This window comes from Calidris pugnax, unplaced genomic scaffold (assembly GCF_001431845.1).
Source record: "Calidris pugnax isolate Ruff unplaced genomic scaffold, ASM143184v1 scaffold277, whole genome shotgun sequence".
In the NCBI taxonomy this organism is placed as follows: Eukaryota; Metazoa; Chordata; class Aves; order Charadriiformes; family Scolopacidae; genus Calidris; species Calidris pugnax.
The window spans coordinates 1,090,343-1,097,423 of record NW_015091023.1 but is presented as its reverse complement, the minus strand read 5'-3'; the positions used below and the strand labels follow the sequence as shown (position 1 = coordinate 1,097,423).

General features: G+C 40.7%; 1 long non-coding RNA gene across 4 annotated transcripts in view; it reads left to right on the top strand.

Moving 5' to 3' along the window:
* LOC106896110 overlaps positions 1 to 7,081 on the top strand; it is a 41,007-nt gene that overhangs the window by 10,949 nt on the left and 22,977 nt on the right. For 2 of the 4 annotated variants that reach the window (XR_001413580.1, XR_001413581.1), the window contains exon 2: positions 6,134 to 6,215. The exons of 1 other annotated variant lie outside the window; for it this stretch is intronic. This is a non-coding gene — a long non-coding RNA (uncharacterized LOC106896110). Of the gene's footprint in view, positions 1 to 577; positions 599 to 6,133; positions 6,216 to 7,081 lie in introns of those variants that run through there. One more of the 4 variants, XR_001413582.1, reaches the window with a different exon arrangement.

Below are 7,081 nucleotides of genomic sequence, written 5' to 3'. Positions count from 1 at the left end.
CCTCCCCCCCCCTCCTCCTTCCGAGGTTAATTTGCATTTGAGGTCTAATTCATATTTCAAAATCCTGGCGTTCGAGGACCGTATAGGAACAGGGCATTCGCTTCTCTTTCTGAGGAGGAAACCGTCCTGTATTTGCTCTCCTCCGTGTAATTTCATTGTGTTCACTAGTGACAGGGATTTGCATCAGTTATTCTGCAATTCATTTTCGTAAGACTTGGATCGAATTTAAAGAAAAAAAAAATCTTATTTTTTTAAATTGCAAAGGGAGCAAATACCAGGCATCAAAAAAGGAGCATACATTATTAACAATGTTGCAAACTTAAAGTTTAAGGCACAGACTCTGTATTCATATAAATGTATTAATCTGCATTCCTCGCAGCTGGATTTCTAGCTCCTAAACATCTGATTTTGATGATAGTCAGAGAAAGTCGAATGTACAAATACCGAGGTGTATTTATAGTTCCTTACATCTATTTACAGGTGATTTTGTTGCTGTTTTCTACTCCTGCTCCAGCGCTTTGTAATTATTTCACTCCTGAAAGGCATTTCGTAGGATTAGATGCTGCTTTACTCATTAAAGATTTTTCAGCCTGCCCAGGTATAACTTCCATCCACGTCTCTGGAAACACTTATGTGGCCATGTGGACTTTATGGAAAGATTATAAAAGATACATGGTCATATAAAAAGATTCTGGTTTATATCCACGGTTCTTTCAGTTCTTTGGATGTGATGAAGAATCCGTCTACATTTAGGCCTTTATAGGTCCATTAAGGACTTCCTTCACATATTTTATTCATATATATAAAATGAATTTTATTTATATATATAATGATAACATGGATGGCATATGTTGCATAATATGCATATGAGGCATTTCGAGTATTTCTACACGCACACAAATTTATTTTTCACAAATGTATATGTGTGCGTACGTGCGTGTTTATACACGTGTGTGATGAAATACATGCTGGAAGGGAAAACTACCCAAAATAAAAAATGTTCGTAAAGGAAAAGCTGTTAAGGTGGTTCACTGGGAGTTTGCATCTGGTGCCTCGCAAAAGTCACTTAAGTTACAGACTTTACTGTCAGTATCTCCACACACCCCCATCTCAGCATAAAAATATTTGTGCATGTATTTGTCCTTCTAACGCTAACTAAACAGGGCTATGAATTATAACTAAAAAGATGCTACTGAGATAAAAAACTTATAAAATAGTAATGGAAAATGGAATTTTATATAATGCCAACAACTTTAGCATGATTCTTGGCATAAGCAATTTAGTGCAATTTCATTTGTCTGAACCAGAGTGATATTTCAAAGTGAATTAATAGAACATTAGTACTGAAAAAAAACCCACTTCTTCCTTTGAAATATGAAGTGCCACTAACTTGAGATGAAACCTGAAAGTCAGTGAATAATATATGGGAAATATTAATATTTTAAATGTATCATATTTAAAATTGCTGTGAACTTAAACAAGGTTTCATATCAAGAAAAAACAAGTAATTCATTTTAGGATCCAATTTTATATGCAACATTTTACAAATGAAGCAATTCACTAAAGAAGGGAAGTCAGGTATGTAAGCGTATTTTGTTATTTTGCCCATGAAATGCGGTCATTATGGAAGATGAATTTAATTTGGGAAATGATAAAAAAGAACATTTGTTTTATTTTTCTACTGCGCTGCGAGGAAAACATTTTTAAGTAGCTGATTAATGAGATGAAATGAACTGATACGTCCCATAATACCTGCATAGGCTTTAGTACCTCGTGAAACTGCACCACAACGGGACCTTTATAAAAAGTATGAAGCCAAGTAATGCAATCAGATTTTAAATTTAGAATAGGAGTTGATGCGATTCAGCTTGGTGTTGGAAAAAGTGAGCCCTCTGGCACTTGGTGTTACATTATTTAAGAATTACTCCTGCAAGGAAAGTTAATAGAAAGAGTGCAGAAGGTTGAATCCCGGCGCTGAAGCTCGGGGCAAATTGTGGTGCCACCGCCTGCTTCCCTGTTGGTTTTAGAGGGGACCATGCATAGCCCTCGGTCCTCTCCTTGGTACAAAGTCTATTGACTCTGGTGTTTCACTGCCCTGCTCCAACGAGCAGGTACAGCTCAGCCTCTGGAAGCCAACCCTTGTGCTCTTCAAGATGGGCCAAATCCTGCTTGTCCTGTTCATTGAAGCCACCTGGAGTCTTGTCTCATTGGAACGAGCAGGATCTGGCCCTCAGTCCACTCCCTGGTGTATCTCCATTGGACCTTAATATCAACAGAGGGAGTATTTTTGCGTTTATTTGATGTGGATGGAGTTAAGTCTGGGGGCCAAACTGACCTTACCCTTATCCCTGAGCCACCTGAGGGTTGGATCCTCCCCACTTTGGCTCTGATGAACCAGGCCAGCAGTAATTGCAGTTGCTACATACGATATGTAGGACACACATGACTGGGCATTTTGAACAGTTGGGCAAAAAACCTTGTCTTTGCACCAATGGAAAGCACTGGATGTGTATAATCTTAGTGAAAAGGGCTGTTGCATGTTCTGTGAGAGACACTGTTAGGAGCACTGTAAGCACTTAGAACGTCTTGTTGAAGGACAGCAAAAGTCTGGTTAGTCCATAACCTGGTTCCCACCAGGAGCTAGTTACAGGTGCCAGAGAAGGCAGCAGAAGTTGTTGTTGTTGTTGTGGGACAGGACACGCTTGTCACCTGCCACACAGCAGATCTCTTTCTGGTCACTTTTGCCCAAAGCCCTGAGACATTTGCTATACTTCCCCCAATTACCTGCCATTAATTTCAGTAGCTTGTGTTTTCGTCACAGATGCCCAGTTCCCTTCTGGAACTCACTGGAGATATTTTAAATTCAAAATAACTGTGATGAGAAAAAAAACCCCCACCTTTCCCTTTTTAAACAATTTTACCGTTTTATCACCGTTTGTTTAAATATACATTTCTCTGCTGTGAAATAACCTTTCATTCCACATTTATACCCATATCCACAATGCTAACTCGTAGCAGAAACAACATTTTAAAACAGTGTCATGCTTATAGGATAATTATTAATCTTGTCAGAATAAAAAGCGTACTAAAAGTACTCCATACAAAGGTTTGTGCCTTAACGTTTTTGAAAGTTTTTTTTTAAAGTAATCAGAGATGTCATAACAAAGGGAGAAACTATACGATATACAGCACATAGTAAAAGTATATGACTCCTACAGGACTATTTAGAAATACACAAAGATTATTTTTTCTTCCTTTTGGTTAGCAGACTACTTGATGAAAAGGTATGTTTTTATTTTTATTCCTGCTTGTGTCTTACAGTTCTACGAAGACGATGTGAAACTACTGATTCCAAATTTTAGTAGCTATAAATGATATAAAAATAAGGAGGAGAAATGTTCATGATATGTATCTGGAGGGATAAATACACAATAATCATGCAATCTGAGAGCAGAAAGAATAACTATTTGACAATAAAACCAATGCTAAATACAAACAGAATAATATTGTCCTAGTGAGAAATACAGCAAATAAAATGATGGAAGAAAAAGACACTTTTGAAACTGCCTCTGTTTAGATCTTTTCCAGTTGACTGTTTGTTTTTAATGTTTTCTGACCACTGAGATACGGTTAGTGGACAGCTTAGTCAAAACTTTTCTGTCTTGGTTTTCATATCTCATGTGTACAAATCGAAAAATGTAACCTGTAGCAACCGCACATCAAGTTAGGAAGGTGCTTTTGCTGTTCATTGCTTAGGATTTGTTGAAATCTGATTTTGTATGCTCTTGACTGGTGTGCTAAAATTGCGGGGGCATTTGAGCAGTGTTTGTAGGGTCATCTGGCGATTTTGGGCAGGAGGGCCAGCTTTTTCAAGCTGGGGGTTAATACAGGCAGAGGACAGGGATACTGCAGGAAAAGGATTGTTTTTCAAGGGTGTTGGGCACTTACCCCTTCATTTGACTTCTGCGAGAATTGTGAAAACTCAGTATTTTTTAAAAAAAGTGTCCACTTTTCTTTAGAAAGTCAAGTGTGGACATAGAAATCTGACTGCTGGTATCTCTGGCTGAAAAAAAAAAAAAGGAGTAAAATGCTATTGCTGGAAATTTCTATTTTTATCTTTGCATAGGTGTAGCATCAGCCCTATGGATATAAAACACAAACCTACCTTTCCCCATGCGAGAACTGTTTGCTTTGCCTTTTCCTTCAGAGAGGTAGGAGAAATGATTAAACCACTACAGCCCTGAAAAAAACAAAACATCAATAATAGAAATTATTGCTCATTACTCAATTAGGAAAATAAGAAGTCCTGGAATCTGCATAGGGTGAATTATGATTTTGAATGCTGATAATTTTGACTTTCTGAAATTCGGACCTTAGTACTAAACTCTTGCAGCTTTTTCTCACTACGGTTAGGAAAGAATAAGATGCAAATTTGAAAGGCTTTTTAGAGGGACAGCTTTCTGCACCGTGACACGCCGAAACTGAAGGAAAATGTAGCAAATGTTTTTCAGAGCAGCCAATGGCTGGGGAGAGGAGAATGTGCTGTAGACGCCTCCGCACCCGTCAACCCTGTAGTAGGTCGCATGCACCTGGGGTTATGGGCTCCTCTTTGGAAGAAGATAAGCAGGAGAACCGAACCCCACGACCAGCTATCGGTCAAAGCCACCTCAGTGCAGCGCCATCCATTTTTGGGATCAATTTTGGCCAGAGGGCGTCGAGCTGAAAGTGGGAAAGGGGCGCAATCCAAAGCTCTGCACACCCCTGGTGCCCACACTCTGGGGATAATGTCTTTGTCTGCAAGGGATGGGTGAAGCCTTCTCCCAGCAAAACCAGGGACAAGCCGGCCCCACAGCCCCTTGGTGGGAGCTGGGGTCCACGGGTGTGCTCGGTGCCCCTCTTTGTCGTGCCAAACCCGTAAGGACGGGGCTCCCCTCCACAGCTCGGCCCCAACTTCACTCTTTGATTTCATCTCTAACTGCGCTGCCAGGCTTTTATTTTATTTGAAACCCTGGCTTCGTCTAGAAATGATTGGGCTGCGCTGAGCACCGGCTGTCTTGATAGGTTCGAAATTCCTGGGAAACCTCAATACTGGCATTTTATAAACACAGTAAGCAAAGCACGCTGGAATACTAATGGGTAAAACACATTTTAAAGGGGCACCATCACTTTGCAATTTCGTCCGTTAAAATACATGGACTAGGGGCAGTTTGGGGGAGTTGCAGCAAAGCCACAAGTGTTCTTCTTCGCAATTTAAAGCTTCTGCGTTTTAATTATTTCTTTTTTCTGCCACTGTGAAAGATCCCTGGAGACAATGGGGACTGTGACGCTGAGGAACAGGTTATCCCGACTGCGCGGGGAGCGCCATAAAAACCACAAAATGGACACACAGAATAAAATACGACACCCCCTTCCTTCCCAGTTGCTCTGTTTTCTGGCATTTATAGTAGTTATGTTGCATCAGTTGTGGGTAAAAAGGGGAAAAAAAAAAAAGGAGACGGAAATGTGGTCCCTAAACTGACAGAGCCTCTTTAAATTTGCTCGAAGAACCATCTCAGGAAAAAAAAAAGAAAAGAAGAAAAAAATAGACATACTACACTGTTCTGGATTTTATTTGTTTAAATGCAAATTTATGGAGCTGGCCACACACCAAAAATTGGAGAGTTTGGTACTGCAGTTGCTTTGGTGTTTTTTTCAGCATTGTAATGGGCTACAGGGAGACAAAGGAGAATATGAATATATGGCAGTTGATATTTAGATTTGGGTGACATTTTTGCTTGTTGTAACTGTCATTTTTAAAAATCCATTTTCCTTCTATCGTGCTATTGAATTGCAGCAGACGTTGGTACAGAAAAGCTAGAATTATTTAATAACCAAAATTAGGAGTGATTTTTGTACTATATTTCTCGTTACCGACCTCTCAACTGCTGAGGAACCCTCAGGTCCAGGCTAAACTCTCCCACAGGGTAGAGTGGGCGATTAAAGAGTGAGGCGATAGACCTCTTCCTCACCCCCCCCGCCCCCCAAAAACCGACTTCTTTATAAAGCAGTTAGAAAGCAAAGCCTTTCATGGAACGTTGAAAAGCAAGCTCAAGCATGACACTACTATCACACCTCTCACGGTATTTTTTTTCAGGAGTCTGTCCCCGATTGTAGTCCAAAGGAGCTGCTTTTGGGAATTGCGTGTCCGGCTCCGGCGTTTGCCTGCTGAGGAAGAGGTATGTCCTTTGTCCCTCACCTGCAGATGGCTTGGATGCTTTCACTTTTCCCGAGGAGAGCACTTCCCAGTGGGCTGCATTCGGAAAGCGCTTTTCATAGCATTAGTCCAGAACCAAGTTACAAAAGAATATTAATCTAATACATTCCAAAATTCAAATATGTGTGATTAATAAGCATTATTATCTATAAATAAGGCTCTAATGATACTTTGGCAGTGTTGTAAACACAAGAATCAGAAGCAATTATTGTCATTATTGTTCTGCAAGTACTTTCCATGAATACCAAATGGATATTACTGTCCAGCTCCTTGGCACATAGAAATCCTGTAAAGAAACAGTTGTCAGTCAGGCAGGTCTGGCTGGCTGCTGTTAACTACGTTTGTCTAAAATGCAGCGTACCTAAAGACAAAGCCCGCAAGTTATTGAAAGCAGGATGATTGTTGATTTAAAAATTCTTCTTTGTCTTTTGCAACCCCACCCCCCCAACTCCCAAATGATGTTAAATAAAGCCTATGAGAAAGTTTTCACATTCTGTGAGATGAACTGTTTGTGTGATGGCTGTGATTAAAAATGGAAACGGATCCCCTGCCAGAAAAGCTGCCCTTCTTTGTGTGAAACCCACAAAGGTGAGAACGTCCCAGCTGAAAGGTGGTGTGAAAATCCTGACAAAGACCCCCTCCGTTGTTAGAGGTAACCCACGGCTAGTTTTCAAGGGTGCGGAATGAAAGGGGCATTCATTCCTGGCACATTTTCCTCTCCCCGGGTTGTACAGGTCCCGTAGACTCGAGTCACGCCGGTGGCCGGGTCCCACTCGCTGTGACACCCCCGGTTGCCCTCCTTTGGCGGTCTCACCTCCCTCACCAAAC